The sequence below is a fragment of the Zophobas morio genome, unplaced genomic scaffold, assembly GCF_036711695.1.
Source record: "Zophobas morio isolate AGI-343-1 ecotype UQ-CSIRO unplaced genomic scaffold, CSIRO_AGI_Zmor_V1 ptg000012l, whole genome shotgun sequence".
Taxonomy (NCBI): Eukaryota; Metazoa; Arthropoda; class Insecta; order Coleoptera; family Tenebrionidae; genus Zophobas; species Zophobas morio.
This window is the reverse complement of record NW_026972117.1, coordinates 11,942,570-11,963,638: the sequence shown is the minus strand read 5'-3', so window position 1 is coordinate 11,963,638 and position 21,069 is coordinate 11,942,570. Positions and strand designations below refer to the sequence as shown.

The 21,069-nt window shown below is 32.5% G+C and overlaps 1 protein-coding gene and 1 long non-coding RNA gene across 6 annotated transcripts in view; one reads left to right on the top strand and one right to left on the bottom strand.

Moving 5' to 3' along the window:
- LOC135127782 (limbic system-associated membrane protein) overlaps positions 1–21,069 on the top strand; it is an 829,211-nt gene that overhangs the window by 651,633 nt on the left and 156,509 nt on the right. The gene's annotated exons all lie outside the window — the stretch shown is intronic.
- Positions 16,404–16,980, bottom strand: LOC135128354 (uncharacterized). Its single transcript, XR_010280376.1, has 2 exons — positions 16,862–16,980; positions 16,404–16,812 (listed from the first exon to the last, which is right to left on the bottom strand). It is a non-coding gene; the product is annotated as an uncharacterized LOC135128354 (long non-coding RNA).

The window sequence follows — 21,069 nt, the reverse complement described above, 5'->3', positions numbered from 1 at the left end:
GATGGAGTTCTTTTAAAACCCTAATATTATTCGTGGGGGGATGTCGACGGCTGAATTGGGCGCGACCGCTTTCACACAGCTCAATAAAATATACCTGTTCCTTCTGTTTAGGTCAGCTCGAGCTTTCACTCATTTTAAGTATTTTACGTGCGTAAGCTAAGGAAGTATTGTAATCAAGTTCATGGGGTGCGCCTGGTTGCTTCTAAATTTTCTCGACATTTCATTTACCCTGAAGTACGAAAAAGTAGGTCCCCCTGTTCCGTCTGTCTCTCTCTCTCTCATCTGACTGTTTGCTTAAAAACGCTAACTATTTTTTTTATATCTCACAATTTTTCGAATTTTCGGTTTTGAGACTTCAATTTGTAACAATTTCTCAAATTTCGATTTTTCGATATTCCAGTTTTGGGATTTTTCAATTTTCGAATCTTCTATTATTCAATTTTTTGTTTCTGACGTTTCTAAATTTACGATTTTTCGACTCTTCATTTTCTTGATTTTTCGACCTAATTTGACGACTTTTTAGTAATTCGATTCTTCCATTTCCCGACTTTTCGATTTCTCGATGTCTCGATTTTCCAATTTTTCGATTAATTTTTGGATTTGTCAATTTTCCAGTTTTTCGAATTTTTATTTTCCTTCGATTTTTCAATTTTTCTATTTTCTAGATGTCGATTTATGAATTTTTCGTTAATTTAGCTTTTGGACTTTTTCATTTTTCAATTTTTTACAACTTTTGATTTTTCAATTTTAAGTATTTAAATTTTTCGATATTTTAATGCTAAATTTCTCGCTTTTTAGGAATTCACTTCTTGAATTTCAATTTCCCAAGTTTTACAATTTTTGAGTTTTTTTTAGCTTTTTTAACTGTTCCAATTTCACAATCTTTGATTTTTCACTTTTTCGGTTTTTAGATACCTATTTCAGTTTTTCGATTTTTCCAGTCTTCTGTTTTTCGATTTATTAAGATTTCGTTTTTTGAATAACACTTTTTATTTTTCAATTTTCGGATTGCTCAATTTTTCGATAGTTTAGTTTTGGGGTATTTCATTTTCTTGGATTTTTTAATATGTCGATTATCGTTTTATCGATTTATTAATTTTTCGGTATCTCAAATCTGGGATTTTTCAATTTTTCTGATTCTTGAATTTAAAATTTTTCAGTTGTAGGTTTTTCGATTTTCGTCTTGGTATTGTTTCGACTTCCGGATTTTTAGATTATTCAGTTACTTGATATTTCTATTTCTCAATTTTTCGAACTGTTGAATTTAAAATTTTTCTATTCTCTTATTTTTTGACGTTTCTTTTTTTATACTTAAAATTTTGCAGTGTTTCAAATTCAATTTTTTTTTTTGGGTTATTTCGATTTCCCGATGTTTCAGTTTCTCGAGGTTTCGATTTTGAATTTTTTGTTCTTACATTTATCGATTTATCGATTTTACGTTTTTTGTTTCCATTTCCCTATTTTTCAATTTTCGATTTTTCCAACTTTCGATTGCTCGCCACGTCGGTTTTTCGATTTTTAAAATTTTTCGAGTCCTTGATTTTTCAATTTCTCGATTTTTCAAGTTTTCGGTTTGTCAATTTTGGGAATTTTTTAATTTCTGGGTTTTTCAATTCTTTTATTTCTTAGATTTTATATTCTTCATTTTTGGATGTTTCGATTGCTCGATCTTTCAATTTTTCGCCTTTTGGCTTTTCAATTTGACGATTTTAAAAATGTTTGTTTTTTTCGATTTTTCAGTTATTCGTTTTTTCAATTTCACGGTTTTTCAATTTTCCGATGTTTCATTTTCATTCCTATAATTTTTCACTTTTTTAATTTTTCGCGTTCCTAAATTTTCGGTTTCTTGATTTTTCGATTTTTCGATTTTTCGATTTTTAAAATTTTAATAGTTTCTCAAGATTTTTTTTTATTGTCCAGTTTTAGATTTTTCAATTTTTCGATTTTCATAATTTCGTATTTTCCGATTTTTCCAACTTCAGACTGCTCATCATGTCGGTTTTTCGGTTTTTAAAATTTTTCGAGTCCTTTATTTTCCGTTTTCTAAATTTTTCAAGTTTTCCGTTTGTCAATTTTTCAACGTTTCAATTTCTAGGTTTTCCAATTTTTCAAACTTTCGAATGTTTTGATGATTCGATTTCTCGATCTTCCAATTTCTCGGCTTTTTTTTTAATTTTGAAAAAATAGGTCTCCCTGTTCCGTCTGACTGTTTACCTAATAACGCTAACTAATTTTTTTATATTTCGCAATTTTTCGATATTCCAGTTTTGGGATTTTTCAAATTTTGGATTTTCCAATTTTTTCATAATTCAGTTTTCGATTCTTCTGTTATTCCAATTTTTATTTCTAACGTTTCTAAATTTACGAATTTTTGACTTTTCAGTTTCTTGATTTTTCGACCTAATTTGACGACTTTTAATAATTCGATTCTTCCATTTCCCGACTTTTCGATTTCCCGATGTCTCGATTTTCCAATTTTTCGATTAATTTTTGGATTTGTCAATTTTCCAATTTTTCGAATTTTTATTTTCCTTCGATTTTTCAATTTTTCTATTTTCTAGATGTCGATTTATGAATTTTTCGTTATTTTAGCTTTTGGACTTTTTCATGTTTCAATTTTTTACAACTTTTGATTTTTCAATTTTAAGTATTTAAATTTTGCGATATTTTAATGCTAAATTTCTCACTTTTTAGGAATTCACTTCTTCAATTTCAATTTTCCAAGTTTTACAATTTTTAAATTTAAGATTTTTCAATTTTTTAATGATTAAGTTTCTTAATCTTTCAATTTTTCGATTTCTCGGTTTCAGATTTTTAGCTTTTTTAACTGTTGGAATTTCACAATCTTTGATTTTTCACTTTTTCGGTTTTTAGATACCTATTTCAGTTTTTCGATTTTTCCAGTCTTCTATTTTTCGATTGATTGAGATTTCGTTTTTTGAGTACGATTTTTTATTTTTCAATTTTTCGATTGTTCAATTTTTGGACATTTTAGTTTTGGGGTTTTTCATTTTCTTCGATTTTTCAATATGTCGATTTTCGTTTTATCGATTTATTCATTTTTCGGTATCTCAAATCTGGGATTTTTAAATTTTTGTGGTTCTTAAATTTTAGATTTTTCAATTTTCGTCTTCGTATTGTTTCGACTTCCCGATTTTTAGATTATTCAGTTACTTGATATTTCTATTTCTCAATTTTTCGAACTGTTAATTTAAAATTTTTCTATTCTTTTATTTTTTATTTTCTATTTTTTGACGTTTCTTTTTTTATACTTTAAAATTTTGCAGTGTTTCAAATTCAATTTTTTTTCTCTTGGGTTATTTCAATTTCTCGATGTTTCAGTTTCTCGAGGTTTCGATTTTGAATTTTTTGCTCTTACATTTATCGATTTATCGATTTTACGTTTTTTTGTTTCCATTTCCCTATTTTTCAATTTTCGATTTTTCCAGCTTTCGATTGCTCGCCATGTGGGTTTTTCGATTTTTAAAATTTTTCGAGTCCTTGATTTTTCAATTTCTCGATTTTTCAAGTTTTCGGTTTGTCAGTTTTGGGAATTTTTTAATTTCTGGGTTTTTCAATTCTTTTATTTCTTAGATTTTATATTCTTCATTTTTTGATGTTTCGATTGCTCGATCTTTCAATTTTTCGCCTTTTGGCTTTTCAATTTGGCGATTTTAAAAATGTTTGTTTTTTCGATTTTTCAGTTATTCGTTTTTTCAATTTCAGGGTTTTTCATTTTCGTTTCTTCAATTTTTCACTTTTTTAATTTTTCGCGTTCCTAAATTTTCGCTTTCTTGATTTTTCGATATTTCGATTTTTAAAATTATAGGTTTCTCAAGATTTTTTTTTTGATTGCCCAGTTTTAGATTTTTCAATTTTTCGATTTTTATAATTTCGTATTTCCCGATTTTTCCAACTTCAGACTGCTCATCATGTCGGTTTTTCGGTTTTTAAAATTTTTCGAGTCCTTTATTTTCCGATTTCTAAATTTTTCAAGTTTTCCGTTTGTCAATTTTTCAACGTTTCAATTTTAAGAGTGTTGCAATTTCTAGGTTTTCCAATTTTTCAAACTTTCGAATGTTTTGATGATTCGATTTCTCGATCTTCCAATTTTTCGGCTTTTTTTTTAATTTTGAAAAAACAGGTCTCCCTGTTCCGTCTGTCTCTCTGTCTCCGGTCTGACTGTTTACCTAAAAACGCTAACTAATTTTTTTATATTTCGCAATTTTTCGATATTCCAGTTTTGGGATTTTTCAAATTTTGGATTTTCCAATTTTTTGATGATTCAGTTTTCGATTCTTCTGTTATTCCAATTTTTATTTCTAACGTTTCTAAATTTACGAATTTTCGACTTTTCAGTTTCTTGATTTTTCGACCTAATTTGACGACTTTTAATAATTCGATTCTTCCATTTCCCGATGTCTCGATTTTCCAATTTTTCGATTAATTTTTGGATTTGTCAATTTTCCAATTTTTCGAATTTTTATTTTTCTTCGATTTTTCAATTTTTGTATTTTCTAGATGTCGATTTATGAATTTTTCGTTATTTTAGCTTTTGGACTTGTTCATTTTTCCATTTTTTTCAAACTTTTGATTTTTTAATTTCAAGTATTTAAATTTTTCGATATTTTAATGCTAAATTTCTCACTTTTTAAGAATTCACTTCTTCAATTTCAATTTTCCAAGTTTTACAATTTTAAAAATTTAAGATTTTTCAATTTTTTAATGATTAAGTTTCTTAATCTTTCAATTTTTCGATTTCTCGGTTTCAGATTTTTAGCTTTTTTAACTGTTGGAATTTCACAGTCATTGACTTTTCACTTTTTCGGTTTTTAGATACCTATTTCAGTTTTTCGATTTTTCAAGTCTTCTATTTTTCGATTTATTGAGATTTCGTGTTTTGAGTAAGACTTTTTATTTTTCAATTTTTCGATTGCTCAATTTTTCGATATTTTAGTTTTGGGGTTTTTCATTTTCTTCGATTTTTCAATATGTCGATTTTTGTTTTATCGATTTATTCATTTTTCGGTATCTCAAATCTGGGATTTTTTTCAGTTGTAAGTTTTTCAATTTTCGTCTTCGTATTGTTTCGACTTCAGGATTTTTATATTATTCAGTTACTTGATATTTCTATTTCTCAATTTTTCGAACCGTTAATTTAAAATTTTTCTATTCTTTTATTTTTTATTTTCTATTTGTTGACGTTTCTTTTTTTATACTTTAAAATTTTGCAGTGCTTCAAATTCATTTTTTTTTCTTTTGGGTTATTTCGATTTCCCGATGTTTTAGTTTCTCGAGGTTTCGATTTTGAATTTTTTGTTCTTACATTTATCGATTTATCGATTTTACGTTTTTTGTTTCCATTTCCCTATTTTTCAATTTTCGATTTTTCCAACTTTCGATTGCTCGCCACGTCGGTTTTTCGATTTTTAAAATTTTTCGAGTCCTTGATTTTTCAATTTCTCGATTTTTCAAGTTTTCGGTTTGTCAGTTTTGGGAATTTTTTAATTTCTGGGTTTTTCAATTCTTTTATTTCTTAGATTTTATATTCTTCACTTTTGGATGTTTCGATTGCTCGATCTTTCAATTTTTCGCCTTTTGGCTTTTCAATTTGGCGATTTTAAAAATGTTTGTTTTTTCGATTTTTCAGTTATTCGTTTTTTCAATTTCAGGGTTTTTCAATTTTCCGATGTTTCATTTTCGTTTCTTCAATTTTTCACTTTTTTAATTTTTCGCGTTCCTAAATTTTCGGTTTCTTGATTTTTCGATATTTCGATTTTTAAAATTATAGGTTTCTCAAGATTTTTTTTGATTGTCCAGTTTTAGATTTTTCAATTTTTCGATTTTTATAATTTCGTATTTCCCGATTTTTCCAACTTCAGATTGCTCATCATGTCGGTTTTTCGGTTTTTAAAATTTTTCGAGTCCTTTATTTTCCGATTTCTAAATTTTTCAAGTTTTCCGTTTGTCAATTTTTCAACGTTTCAATTTTAAGAGTGTTGCAATTTCTAGGTTTTCCAATTTTTCAAACTTTCGAATGTTTTGATGATTCGATTTCTCGATCTTCCAATTTTTCGGCTTTTCGATTTGTCGTTTTTTCGGTCATTCGATTTTCCATTTTAATTTCAATTTTTCGTCTTTGATTTTCCCATTTTAAAATTTGTGTTTGTTCGATTTTTCTTTTTCTCAATTTTTCGAATTGTTAAATTTTTATTTATTTTAAATTTTTAAATTTTTTGATATTTCGATATCTTAATCTTTCGACTTTTCGTTTTCTCCGGGTGGGTGGGCGGGGCTAGTATTTGATAAGATGAAACTGATTTTGGCAACTTTGGCATTTTCGGCCATTTTTTAACTATTTCCGAAAACATTTTTTTGTAGATTTCGACATCCATAAGTCATTTTAGGCATCGTTCCTTTGGAAATTCCTACCGTTTTTCCAAAATCGCTCGGTATAAAATTTTTGGAGATAAAAAGGGAAATTATTAATAATTTTTGTTTTACAAAATACAGTGGTTGTAAGAGTGTACTTTGTGGTTTCATATATTCACAGAAATGTTTAAAATTTGTTTATTTGAGACAATAAAGAACTCATAACAGGTCAGATCACGTTAGGTCAAGTCAGGTCGGGTAGTATAACAAAATTTAGCCCCGCCCACCCACCCTGTCTCCATCCATATTTCGATTTCTCACAAGTCGTTTTTTTTAATTTTTAGGGTCCTTGATTTTTCGATTTCTCGATTTTTCAAATTTTCGGTTTTTGAATTTTTCAGCGCTTCAATTTTGGGAATGTTTTAATTTCTGGGTTTTTCAATTCTTCCAATTCTTAGATTTTTTGATGCTTCGATTGCTCGATCTTCCGATTTTTCGGCTTTTCAATTTGTCGTTTTTTCGAATTTTGGTTCAATTTTTCAAGTTTTAAAATTTTTTGATTTCTTGATCTCTACCCTTATCGACATTCCGAGATTAACACAAAGAGAAACGCAAAATCAATTTTATAATTTTTCCGAGAATTCAGGATTTGTTGGGCTTCACTTCAGGGGCTAGGGAAGTTCTGTCGAAATAAGCTTCAATTAATTTACCCACCTGTTGATTAGCAATATATCGCCCGCAAGCATCATAAGTTTCGTCCACTTTAGAATATGGAAATTGTGTTTTTTTTTACAATTTCTTTAATACTAGAAATAACCTCATTGGAAATATCTGGTACATAATGTTTACTCAGTATTTGGGACACTTTTAATTCGTGGAAATTTTGATATTTCCTTTTTTGGAGCTGTGTTGAAACATGGTGAAATATTTGGAACTTGCGCTCAGATGTTATCTAAAAAATAAAATAAAATTCGTTTTATTTCAAGACAAAAACAAATTAAAACAGTCGTATTAAAAAACATGCAATATAAATTTTAAAAAAGTAAAAAACATTTTCGTCTGTTGCAATAAGATCAGGATAATTTTTTATCCTTCCATTTATTTTAAGTTATTTTCACTTTGGGCATTTTTGACTAAATTTACTACCGACGGCGTTCTTCAATGTCAAGTTAGGAATGAATTAAAAATATTTTGTCAAATTATTCTCGCCATGTTTACTTGCCAATAACATGTATAAAATACTGTATGCTCAGTCGACATGCGCCTAGTGAAACTTTTATGACTTAAGACAAACCATGCTTATAAATCAAATTGGCTAATGTAAACTGTAACAAACAAATTTTTAGGTGCATTCTTCTCAAAGTGGCCATAGTATCATAAAATTTTGAAAATCTAAGAAAGGGATGGAATTGTTTTGTTCAATTTCGTAGGTGCAGTTTATAGAGGAATTGATAATTGATAATAATTGGGAACTAGTATAGTTTACGAAAGAGTTGAGATCCCCCAAAAAACCTTGAAATTTTAAAGTAAAATTAATTATGTTATAGGTAATAAATGTAACTATGAATATTTTGACAAATTAATATTGTGCTTAAGTGCACCGAACCTAGAAGAATCCACATCAAACATTCAAAGCTCTCCTCCTCCACTCACAACAACACCCTTCGTAGGCGTCTGGGTTTCGCTATCTATCAATAAAATTTCACACAGAAAAAAGTTGATCTATCGTCCGACCGTTCGTCTCCGCATTGCGAATTCCAATACCTCCAAATGAAGGTCGACAAAGGGCAAACTTTGAAATTGTAATAGTTTTCACCCAGTTCCTCGACACTCGCCCCGTTTCCAAGACGTCGACCTCAAACACGTGCATCTATCAAACTCCAACGACGATGACCTCTGCCTGATGAAGAAATTTGCATAATGTGCATCGGTGCATTAACAAGTTAGCGCCAAATACCCCCGGAAATCCCAATTACGATTCATGATGTAGTGCAGGGAATCAGGGAAGAGTTTCATTCAAACCGCGTCACGCAACTGCAGCTTAATGCTCTGCGACAACAAAATTCGGTGCACGAGACACATTGGAATTCCGGGGATGTCCCGGAATTTTGAAGGTTTAAAATGTGCTCCAGCCACCGCTGGCCATCGATGGCCGATTTACACCCCCAGTGGGGTTCAAACGGGCGCTGCGTCATCGTTTCGTTTCGTTCGTAAACAAACGCATTGGGTATTATCGGAAATCTTCCAGTAAATTACTGGGGCAATTTTCTTGCAGAGCATCGCGGAATTTATAGATATTAAAGTAAAAATTGAAATAAGAGCAGGAATGTTTCTCGGGTTGTTTTATCGTTTGCCGGAGAGTAGTAAATTTTATGTATGTAGTCACTTTATTTTGAAAGTGGTGCTTGGATGCAGGAACTGCATCGATGGCGTTTGAAAACGAACTGAAATATTGTTCCTAAATCTTCAAATATATCGTAAGTATCTCGAGGTCCAAAGGTTCATAAATCGGAAAGATTATTGTTGCTGGGGAAGTCGTAAATAGGGCTTAGGGATGTACTGCGAGGATCGTTACAATTTTACGGTTTTATTTTAGAGATAGAGTTGTGGAAGTTGCACTAAAACAGGGTTGAAGATTAGAATATCCTGTAAATTAATTTACCTACAACATTTTCAGAAACTTCCACAAAATTTGACACGTATTTAGGAGTTTATGTGTGTACGAAACCAGAGCTGAACGGTCTAACAATGGAAGCGTAATGATTAGACCGCTCAACTATGATTATCTGCCGAACATACAATATCTATTAACTATAAATACAGAAGACAGAACCTCGTTTCACATACAATACAATACATTACAACACAATAAGACTTGTCTATATGGATACTCCCATGAAACTCGGGTAACTTTGCAAATGAAAATTTTATTCAAATATATAGTACTTGTTAAGATAAGACTGATTGTGGCCAATGACAATCCTACAAGGAAAGAGAGGGCGGGTGGGCGGGGCTAGTATTTGCTAAGAAAAAAACTGATTTTAGTAAATAACATCCCTAAGAAAATAGAGAGTGAGTGGGTGGGGCTAGTACTTGCTTAAATAAGGCAATTTTTGGCAAACGACATACTCTTTAAGAAAATGGAGGGTGGGTGGGTGGGCGGGGCTAGTATTTCATAAGGTAAATTTGCGATTAGTATTCTATAAAACTAGTAACTCAATGTTTTCCTCTCAAATAAAGCCATTTGGAACGGTTTCAAATTTTTTGGAAATTTTGGGGAATTTTTGCTCCGACACGATGACTACGTTGTATTTCTCGACTCAACACATCGAAATCTATATTTCAAAATTTTTGGTGGATTTTTAGACAAGTTTTCTAAAAGCTCAAATTTTTAGTAGGTACTCTTTTTTACAAATTCGAACTTCAAATCAAATATTTAAAAATTTTGATTCGGGACGCTATGTTTTTCGAATCAGCACGTCGAGATCTACATCCCAGAATTTTTTGTAGAATTTTAAACAACTTTTCTGAAAGCTCAATTTTTTCCTTTTAAGATTTTCAACCATTTTTCGACTTTCTTCGAAAATTAACTAATTGCTAATATCAAATATGGCAGATTTAAGGTTTTTGAAAAATTTGAGTTTCAAAGCAAATATTTAAAAAATCTGTCTGTGGATTTTTGGACAAGTTTTCTAAAAGCTCAAATTTTCAGTACTCCTCCTTTTCCAACATTTTCAATAATTTTTGACACATTCGAAAATTAGTTAAAGTTTTTTTTTTGATATTTTGCCTTCCACAATTTATTTTTGGCCTTTTTTCTTCGGAAATCCTTACCATTTTTCCATAATTGTTAATAACGAAGTGTGATAATTTTCAAAATTTTTTAATAATCCGATTTTCAAACGAAATATTTCTAAAATCGAATTCAAAACTCTTGGGCTGGGACTATTAAGACGCAATGTTTTAGGAATCGATTTTTCTCTGATTTTCGAATATTTTTCGATTATTTTCGAAAATTAACTAGGGATTTTTTTGCAGATTCAACCTCCAGAAACTAAGATAAGACTGATTTTGGCATATATCCTACTCTCTAAAAAAATGAAGGGCGAGTGGACGGGAACAGTACTTGCCAAGATAAGATAGATTTTGCCAAATGACATTCCTTCTAAGAAAATAAAGGGTAGGGGGTATATCATTTTGAAAAATCAGTCCTATCTTGACAAGTACTGTCCCCGCCCACCCACCCGTTAGTTTTTCGAAGGAATGCCATCTGCCAAAATCAGCCTTATTTTGGCAAGTACTAGCCCCGCCCACTCACCCTTTATTTTCTTAATGGTATGTTATTTGGCAATATCAGTATTATCTTGGCAAGTACTAGCCCCGCTCACCCGCCCTTTATTGTCCTAGCGGGCTAGTACTTGTTAAAATAAGACTGATTTTGGCAAATCACATACCCTATAAGAAAATAGAGGGTGGGTGGGTGGGGCTAGACTTGCTAAGATAAGACTGATTTTGGCAAATCACATACCTTCTAAGAAAATACAGGGCGGGTGGGCGGGGATAGCACTTCATCCCCTAAGAAAATGGGGGGGGGGCTAGCATTTTCCAGTGTTAAGACTGATTTTGATATTTTTGATATTTTCGACCATTCTTCACCCATTTTCGAAAATAAGTTAACGTCATTTAAAATTCATTTTTAATCCGAATTTTCCGGAGATTTCTAAACAGCGACTATAACAGATTTTTTTGAAAATTTTTGGACAACTTTTCCAAAAGCTCAATTTTGACATATTCGACAATTTTGTTTTGTTTGTTTGGAAATTGTTATCATTATTCCAGAATCGCTAATATGGAATATGGCAATTACAGAGATTTTTTAAAATTCGAATTTCTATCCAAATATTTGGAAAATCTTGCTTTGACGCCATGAGTACTCAATATTTTTCGACTCAAGCCATCTATATCTATCTGCACGATTTTTTCATGGACTTTTAGCCAGCTTTTCTGAAAGCTCAATTTTGCCTTTTTTCAACCATTTTTGACCTTTTTCGAAAATTGACCAAAGGGATTTTGTGTAGATTGAAGTTGAAAAATGTTTTGTCAAGTATCTCTAGGGTTTGAGTTCGTTGGGTCATTTGTTGTTTTTGTCCCAGAATAACTTGACTAGATTCCATTAAACACATGATTATTTATATAAATCATAAGTTCTTAGCACTATTATAAAATAACTTTCTCCTGTACTTGTGGTTTATGAATCCGTGTTATTTTTCGACGAGTTTGCCTGTACTTCAATGCAGCGGAAAGTTCTGTCTAAATGCGTTTTTTATATAAAATTATGTTCTTGCATAAACGCTTTTGGTCAATGGGTTGCCTAAACTGTGTGCGAATATTTTAGGAAATAATAAGAATTTCGTCAAACCGACAACAACAAATGATTTAAAACAGATGAGACTCCACCAACTTATTTTGATTTCAAATTTAATGCGAGCGCAGCGAGCACGTTCAGGTGAAATTTAAAAATATTTATTAGTGTCCCTGAGAAGCTAAATTATTAAGAATAATTTGGTTATTTAAAAATGCTAGTTTAAACATTGTTTGTAATCAGCTACTGAAACATCCTGAACGTGCTCGCTGCGCTCGCCTTTTTATTATAATAAAATCCAACATCACAATTGAGTTGGGGTGGGTGGGCGGGGTTAATATTTTGCTTTTTTTCTTAATATACATAGTATTCTTTGAACAACACGATACTCATTTTTAATTTCTTGTAAAGAAATAAGTATTTTGCAGTTAAGCTACGTCACAATTAAGACAGGGCAGGCAGGCGGGCTTACATTTTGTCTTTTTGTTTTAACATGTGTAGACTTCTTTTCACAGCATGAAACTTAAAACATGTTGAAAATGTAAAATTTGTAGAAGGAAATATTGATTTTGCAATAGGCTCCGCCCATAATTGCAAAATCCATGTTTCCTTGCAAAAACCATTTTAACCATGTTTTAAGTTTCTTATTATGAAAAGATCGCTGTGTGTATGAAGAACGAAAGGCAAAATATAAACCCCACCCACCCGCCCTACCTCAATACTGATGATTTTTTTATTCATCGCAAGCCGAGGGGCGGAGCTTAATTGTAAAATCCTTATTTTTCTACGATATTATTACCATGTGAAATGTGTTTTTAAGTAATCATTTTATACAAAGAAAACTAAATGTATTAATTAAAAAAGAAAATCGAAAGAGAAGCCCCACCCATCCGTCTCGATCTCAACAGTGATGAATTTATCATTCATCGTCAGATCGAGGGGCGGGGCTTAATTGCAAGATCAATATTTGTCTACAAGAATTTACCATTTTAAACATGTTTTAAATACTGAAAAGACGACTACGAATGTTAAGAAAAAAATACAAAATATAAGCCCCGCCCACCCACCCTATCCCAATTGTGATGATTTTTTGATGAGTCGTCGATAGTCAAAGGAACGGAATTTAATTGCAAAATCATTATTATCTCTATAAGAAATTGCCATGTAAGACATGTTTTTGACCATCGTGTTATTCAAAGCATACTATGTAGATATATTGAGAAAAAATTAAAGCCAAAGTTTAAGCCCCACCCATACCTGCTCTGATCTAAATAGTAATGAAGTTTTCATTCGTTTGCAGACCTAATGTGTTTTAAGTTTCTAAGAATTAAAAAAACATCACAATTAAGATGGGGTGGGTGGGCGGGGTTTATATTTTGCCTTCTTTCCTTAATATACACAGTATTCTTTGAACAAAACGATACTCTTTTTAAATTTCTTGTAAAGAAATACGTAGTTTGCAGTTAAGCTCCGTCACAATTGAGATAGGGCGGGAGCGCGGGCTTACGTTTTGCCTTTTTGTTTTAATATGTGTAGACTTCTTTTCACAGCATGAAACTTAAAACATGCTTAAAATGTAAAATTTGTATAAGGAAATATCGATTTTGCAATAGGCTCCGCCCCATAATTGCAAAATCCATGTTTCCTTGCAAAAACCATTTTAGCCATGTTTTAAGTTTCTTATTATGAAAAGATCGCTGTGTATATGAAGAAAAAAAGGCAAAATATGACCCCCACCCACCCGCCCTACCTCAATACTGATGATTTTTTTATTCATCGCAAGCCGAGGGGCGGAGCTTAATTGTAAAATCCTTATTTTTCTACGATATTATTACCATGTGAAATGTGTTTTTAAGTAATCACTTTATACAAAGAAAACTAAATGTATTAATTAAAAAAGAAAATCGAAAGAGAAGCCCCACCCATCCGTCTCGATCTCAACAGTGATGAATTTATCATTCATTGTCAGATCGAAGGGCGGGGCTTAATTGCAAGATCAATATTTGTCTACAAGAATTTATCATTTTAAACATGTTTTAAGTTGTGAAAAGACGACTACGTATGTTAAGAAAAAAAATGCAAAATATAAGCCCCGCCCACCCACCCTATCCCAATTGTGATGATTTTTTGATGAGTCGTCGATAGTCAAAGGAACGGAATTTAATTGCAAAATCCTTATTATCTCTACAAGAAATTGCCATGTAAGACATGCTTTCGACTATCGTGTTATTCAAAGGATACTATGTAGATATATTGAGAAAAAATTAAAACCAAAGATTAAGCCCCACCCTATACCTGCCCTGATCTAAATAGTAATGAAATTTTCATTCGTTGGTAGACCCAGGGGCGGAGCTTAATTGCAAAATCCATATTTCGTTACAAAATTATTTACCATTGTAAACGTGTTTTAAGCTTCTAAGAATAAAAAAAAGTCATCACAATTGAGATGGGTTTGGTGGGCGAGGTTTAAATTTGATATTTTTTTGTTAATATACGTAGTATTCTTTGAACAACACAATACTCAAAAACATGTTTTAAATTTCCTGTAAAAAAATAAGTAGTTTGCAGTTAAGCTTCGCCTCCTCGGTTCACGGTGAATAAAAAAATCATCACAATTGCGATAGCGCGGGTGGGCGGGCTTACATTTTCTTTTTTTGTTTTAATATGTGTAGACTTCTTTTCACAACATGAAACTTAAAACATATTTAAAATGGAAAATTTGTATAAGATTTTGTAATTAGGCTCCGCCCCATAACTGCAAAATCCATATTTCCTTGCAAAAATGTACCATTTTAACCATGTGTAAGTTTCTTGTTGTGAAAAGATGGGCATATATATTAAGCAAAAAAGGCCAAATGTAGCACCGCCCACCCGCCCTCTCCCAATTGTGATGATTTTTTTTATTCATCGTTAGCCAAGAGGGCGGAGCTTAGCTGCAAAATCCTTATTTCTCTACAAAAAATTAAAAATATGTTTTTGAGTATTGTGTTGTTCGAAAAAATACTATATATATTAAAAAAAATTAAAGCCAAAGATTAGGCCCCACTCATACCTGCCCCCTGCCTCCTGCCCTGATCTAAATAATAATGAAGTTTTTATTCGTTGGCAGACCTAAGGGCGGAGCCTAATTCCAAAATCCCTATTTCCTTACAAAAATTTACCATTTTAAACGTGTTTAAAGTTTCTAAGCATAAAAAAAATCACCACAATTGAGACGGGGTGGGTGGGCGGGGTTCATATTTTGCATTTTTTCTTAATATGCATAGTATTCTTTGAACAACACGATACTCGAAAACATGTTTTTAATTTCTTCTAAAAAGAAGTAAGTATTTTGCAGTTAAGCTCCGCCCCTTTGCTTCACGGCGAATAAAAAAAAATCATTACAATTGAGATAGGGCGGGTGGGCGGGCTTACATTTTGCCTTTTTATTTTAATATGTGTAGACTGCTTTTTACAACATTAAGTTTCACATTTTTAAAAATTTATATTTGGAGTCCGAGAGAAGGTTTCACATTAAAAAAAAAGACATTTGACACCCTCGAGAAGGTTTTACATTTTTAAAAAAGACAGTTATAAGTGGTATTAGTTGTTGAAAATCTCGTGTGATTGCTGGAGTTTATATTTTTCAAAATCAAAGCACATTCCTGTGTCTTCTGAAAAAATCCATTTAAGGTATGTACATTTCTTTGAAATAGGCTCGAATGTTTCAGTTTCATGGTTATTCACTTTCCTAGGCATCGGAAGAGTACAGCCCGAACTATTTGAAGATAAATTCGACTCCTTAATATTGTAATCGAGGTCGTTTTCCCTAAGTTATGAATTACAGTTTTCTTGTGGGTTTGTTTTAATGTCATTATTGTTAGTCTGGATACTATTCACAGCTTGTTTAACTTCACTGTCTAACTTAGAAGAATCCAAAGTATCATTTTCTTCATTTTCTACTTCTTCAGCATAAGGACATAATTATTTAAAAAAAATCATCCCAATTGAAATAGACCTTCCTAAGATAAGACTGAACAACGTAAGAGAATGAAGAGGGGATGCATGGGAGGGGTATTGGTAGCTTATAAAAGACTGCAGGAAAAAGTTAAACTTAGCCCCACCCACCCACCCGTTCTCTAAATTTTTCTTCTAAAATAAGAAATAAATCTTGTAGCAAATAGTATAACAAAAAAATTACGATTAGCCTTTTTTTTTGCTTCTTTAACAGGGTCAGTCCCATTCTGTAGAAGAACATATAATTAACCCGGCCTACATTTCGGTGATTCATTTTATATTGTCTGAATGGAAGTGGATCCCATACTGAATAAAAAGAAAATTAGTCCTTAGTATGAGAAGAACGTGAGTGGGTGGGTGGGATTAGTACTTGCTACGATAAGACTGATTTTGGCAAATAACCTACATTCTAAGGAAATAGAGGGCGGGTGGGCGGGTCTAGGGCTTGCTAAGATAAGACTGAACAATATTAAAAGTACTCACTGGAATGAAGAGGCGATGGTTGGGGGGTTATTGCTTTCTTATAAAAGACTCTTCAGGAAAAGTTAAACTTAGCCCCGCCCACCCACCCGCTCACTAATTTTTTCTTATAAAATACGAAATAAATCTAAAAATTACGGTTAGACTTTTTTTTGCTTCTTTAACAGCCCCACTCCCAATCTACAGAAAAATATATAATTTAAGTAACAATTTATTGGAAATTTATATACTTTATATTCCAATACAGTTCAAGCATTATGTTTATACAAACACTGGGAAACACCCCATACTGTTTCGATCTCCGAGCCCTTATATACGATGCATTCTTTAATAATTTCATCTGCCTCTTCGTCACTTTGACCTCCCATTTTAATCCACTTTTTTAGACGATCGGTGTCGTAAGTACCATCGGGTTTTAACCATTTCATCTCTTTGTGTATGCAAACCATGTATCTTTTAAAGGCGTCGTCAGATTTCTCTTTTGAAATGTCGTCCGACTTGTGAAGCAACTTGTCTATTTCTTTTGTATCAACATCTGGATTCTCCTTTTCACATTTTTTGGTTGCGTGTTGACTTTCATTTATTTGAGCATCATTTAGTCCCTTAAATAACACGGAATTAGTATTGGGTTCTACATACAAAAATGCTCACCAAGGAATAGGTCACAAGTGTGACGAGAAGTAAATACACGTAGAGTTTCATTTTTCGATTATTAGTGGCAAATAATTGTGCAGTCGCTTATTTATAGTACAACATTATCAACATAATCACTATCGCTGCACTTACATTGATAATGTTTTTTATTGTGCACTTTTCTGATAGGATAAGTAAATAGCGACGGGAACATTTTAACCAATAAGCGTGCACCACACTGTTCAAACGCCAATCAAGGCCGCACGTTTGCATACGAGACAAGTGCACCTGAAACACAACCGATAGCTTTCTTTAACGGTAAATGATAAGAACTGCATTGCATATTCAAGACGAATTTAATGCATTTGTAACAAAAATGGAAAACGGTATGAGTAACTGTATAATTATATTATTTGCATTTTTTTGCGATGATAACAAACAATGTCAAATTTAAACTGCTGCACGTGGAGTGACACTATATCAATGGATGTAATTATAGACCTGAAGTTGCATGTTGAATTCCAGCTAGAGGCTACGCAATAGATTAATAAATAAGGTATTTGGCTATCAGTTTTTACTATTAATATATTCAACAACGCTACTCAAATGGTGGTTCCTCGAAGTATTATTTTAGTTTTGGAACACGGTTTCTGCATTTCTTTACCTGAGTGCTGGATTTTTTAGGCTCACAAAAAGATCACAAAAAGCTATATTTTTTTTTAATAAAGATCGAATCAACAAAAACCCTCTACTTTTCCTATCTCAACTCTTTCAAGTACGTTGACTTTTTCCAACCACTACAATCTCAATTAACTAATGAACCCGATCAAACCAAGCACTCCGGCCCAACGTCCAGCGTACTCCTCGTTGCTCATCAGCTAATTTCTCGAAAGTGAATTAAAATCGAACAGAGCTCCCCATAAAAAATAAACCACGACCATTAAACCGTTGGTACCCTAAAATAAGACATCAATTCGAAGCCGTATATCTAGACTACACCGTTCGCTTGCAGTTTTAACGGACGGGAGATTAAACGGACTTTCCGCTTGTTCCGTTAATGTCCTAAGGACTGCTCATCCGTGAGGGTTAAGTGCATGATCGCCATTAAGTTTTATTACGGATGTCATCTTGATTTGTTTCAGTGTCGCTGTCCAGGTCTGCGTGTTCCGATTATTTAAAGTTTGATGGCGACCCTTTGTTCGTTCGCTGAAGAGGGTTTCTTTCCGCAATAACGTCTTGTCTTCGGTCGTTATTTACAAGATGTTCAATTTCGAGTTGGCTGTCGCGGTGTTGACGCACTTGTGCTGATAATTAAAGTGCACTTGCAATTAATGTGTCTTTGCAGGAATGCCGGAAGGTGAAGTTTAAAGACTCTCTTAGAGGAAGGATGTGTTGGAGCTCGGTTAGAACCGAGTTGTGTAATTTTTTAAATTAGAACAGAATTTCACTTAAATTTCTTCTAGAATTTGTACATTCGTACTGAAGAAATCTGTCGACACATGCATGGTCGTTAAAAAGTATGTATCTGATGTAGAATCAGAAGAAGCTTACCACATAATTAAAATATATATTAAAAAGAAGAGGGCCTAAGTTAGAACCTTGAGTCACTCCACTAGTTACATCAAAATAATCAGATTGAAAACCCCCATATTCTACATATTGTTTTCTGCCTACAATCAAGGCCTTCAGTAACGTAACACGTAACGAATTTTCTTATTCGTCGTGAGCTGAGGGGCGGAGCTTAATTTTGGCTTTCTTTCTTACTTAAAACTTTTCTTTGAACAACACGTTTATTTACGAACATGTGTCAATTGGTAATTTCTCGTATAAAAATAAGAATTTTGCAATTAAGCTCCGCCTTCTTGCTCACAACGAATAAAGAAAATTCGTCACAATTGGGACAGGGTGTGTGGGCGGGGTTCATGATTTGACTTTTTTCCTTCTTAATATGCAGACTTTTCATAACAAAAGATTGAAAACATGTTTAAAACGATACATTTTATCTCCCAGACTTCTCTACAATTTTACCATTCTAAACAAGTTCTCAAGTTCTTGTCGTGAATAGAAAACTAAGCACATTTTAGAAAACAAAAGCTAAAATACAAACCCCGCCCACCCACCCACATCTTGATTGTGATGACTTTTCCAATTTGTCGTAAGCCAAGGGGCGGAGCTTAATTTTGGCTTTCTTTTTCACTTAAAACTTTTCTTTGAACAACACTTTTATTTACGAACATGTTTCAAATGGTAATTTTTCGTAGCAAAATATGAATTTTGCAAATAAGCCCCGCCTTTTTAATCAAAATGAATAAAGAAAAATCGTCACAACTGTGACAGGGCGGCTGGGCGGGGCTTTTATTTTGACTTTTTTGTCTTCTTAATATACAGACTTTTCATAACCAAAGAATGAAAACATGTTTAACATAATGGTAACTTTTACCTTCCACACTTCTCTCCAAATTTATCGTTTTAAACAAGTTATTGTCGTGAACAGAAAAGTACGCACATTTTAGAAAACAGAAGCTAAAATACAAACCCCGCCCACCCACCCACATCTCGATTGTGATGAATTTTCCTATTCGTCGTAAGCCGAGGGGCGGAGCTTAATTTTGGCTTTCTTTTTCACTTAAAATTTTTCTTTGAACAACACGTTTATTTACGAACGCATTTCAAATTGTAATTTTTAGTAGAAAAATAAGAATTTTGCAATTAAGCTCCGCCTTCTTGCTCACAACGAATAAAGAAAACGCGTCACAATTGAGACAGGGTGGGTGGGCGGGGCTTATAATTTGACTTTTTTGTCTTCTTAATGACTTCTTAACAGACTCTTTACAACAAAATACTGAAAACATGTTCAAAATGATAAATTTTACCTCCAACACTTGTGTAAAAATTTACCATTTTAAACAAATTTTCAGGTTCTTGTGGTGAATAGAAAACTACGCACATATAAGAAAAAATGCCAAAATATATACACCGCCCACCCGCCCACATCTCGATTGTGATGAATTTTCTTATTTGCCGTGAATCGAGGGGCGGATCTTAATTTTGACTTTCCTTTTCACTTAAAACTTTTCTTTGAACAACACGTTTATTTACGATTGTTTCAAATGGTAATTTCTCGTAGAAAAATAAGAATTTTGCAAATAAGTTCCGCTTTCTTGCTCACAACGAATACAGAAAAATCGTTACAAATGAGACAGGGTGGGTGGGCGGGGCTTATGATTTGACTTTTTTCCTTCTTACTATGCAGACTCTTCATAACAAACGACTGAAAACATTTTGAAAATGGTAAATTTTACCTCCCACACTTCTCTAAAAATTTATCATTTTAACCAAGTTTTCAAATTCTTGTCGTCAATAGAAAACTACGCACATGTAAGAAGAAAAAAGCCAAAATACAAACCCCGCCCACCCACCCACATCTCGATTGTGATGAATTTTCTTATTCGTCGTGAACCGAAGGGCGAAGTTTAATTTTGGCTTTCTTTTTTGCTTAAAACTTTTCTTTGAACAACACGTTTATTTACAAATATATTTCAAATGGTAATTTCTCGTAGAAAAATAAGAATTTTGCAATTAAGCTCCTCCTTCTTGCTCACAACCAATAAAGAAAAATCGTCACAATTGAGACAGGGTGGGTGGGCGGGGCATATGATTTGACTTTTTTTATTTCCTACATTTCTTTAAAAATTTATCATATTAAACAAGTTTTCAAATTCTTGTCGTGAATAGAAAATTACGCACATTTAAGAAAAAACAAACTAAATACAAACCTCGCCCACCCACCCGCATCTCGATTGTGATAAATTTTTTCATTGGTCGTGAGGCGAATGGCGAAGCTTACATTTTGGCTTTCTTTTTTACTTAAAAATTTTCTGTGAATAACACATTTATTTACAAACACGTTTCTCATGGTAATTTCTCGTTGAAAAATAAGAAGTTTGCATATAAGCTCCGCCTTCTTGCTCACAACAAATAAAGAAAAATCGTTACAATTAAGACAGGGCGGTTGGGCGGAGCTTATGATTTTATTTTTTTGTTTTCTTAATATACAGACACTTCATAACAAAAGATTGAAAACATGTTTAAAATGATAAATTTTATCTCCCAGACTTCTCTACAATTTCACCATTCTAAACAAGTTTTCAAGTTCTTTTCGTGAATAGAAAACTACACACATTTTAGAAAACAAAAGTTAAATACAAACCCCGCCCACCCACCCA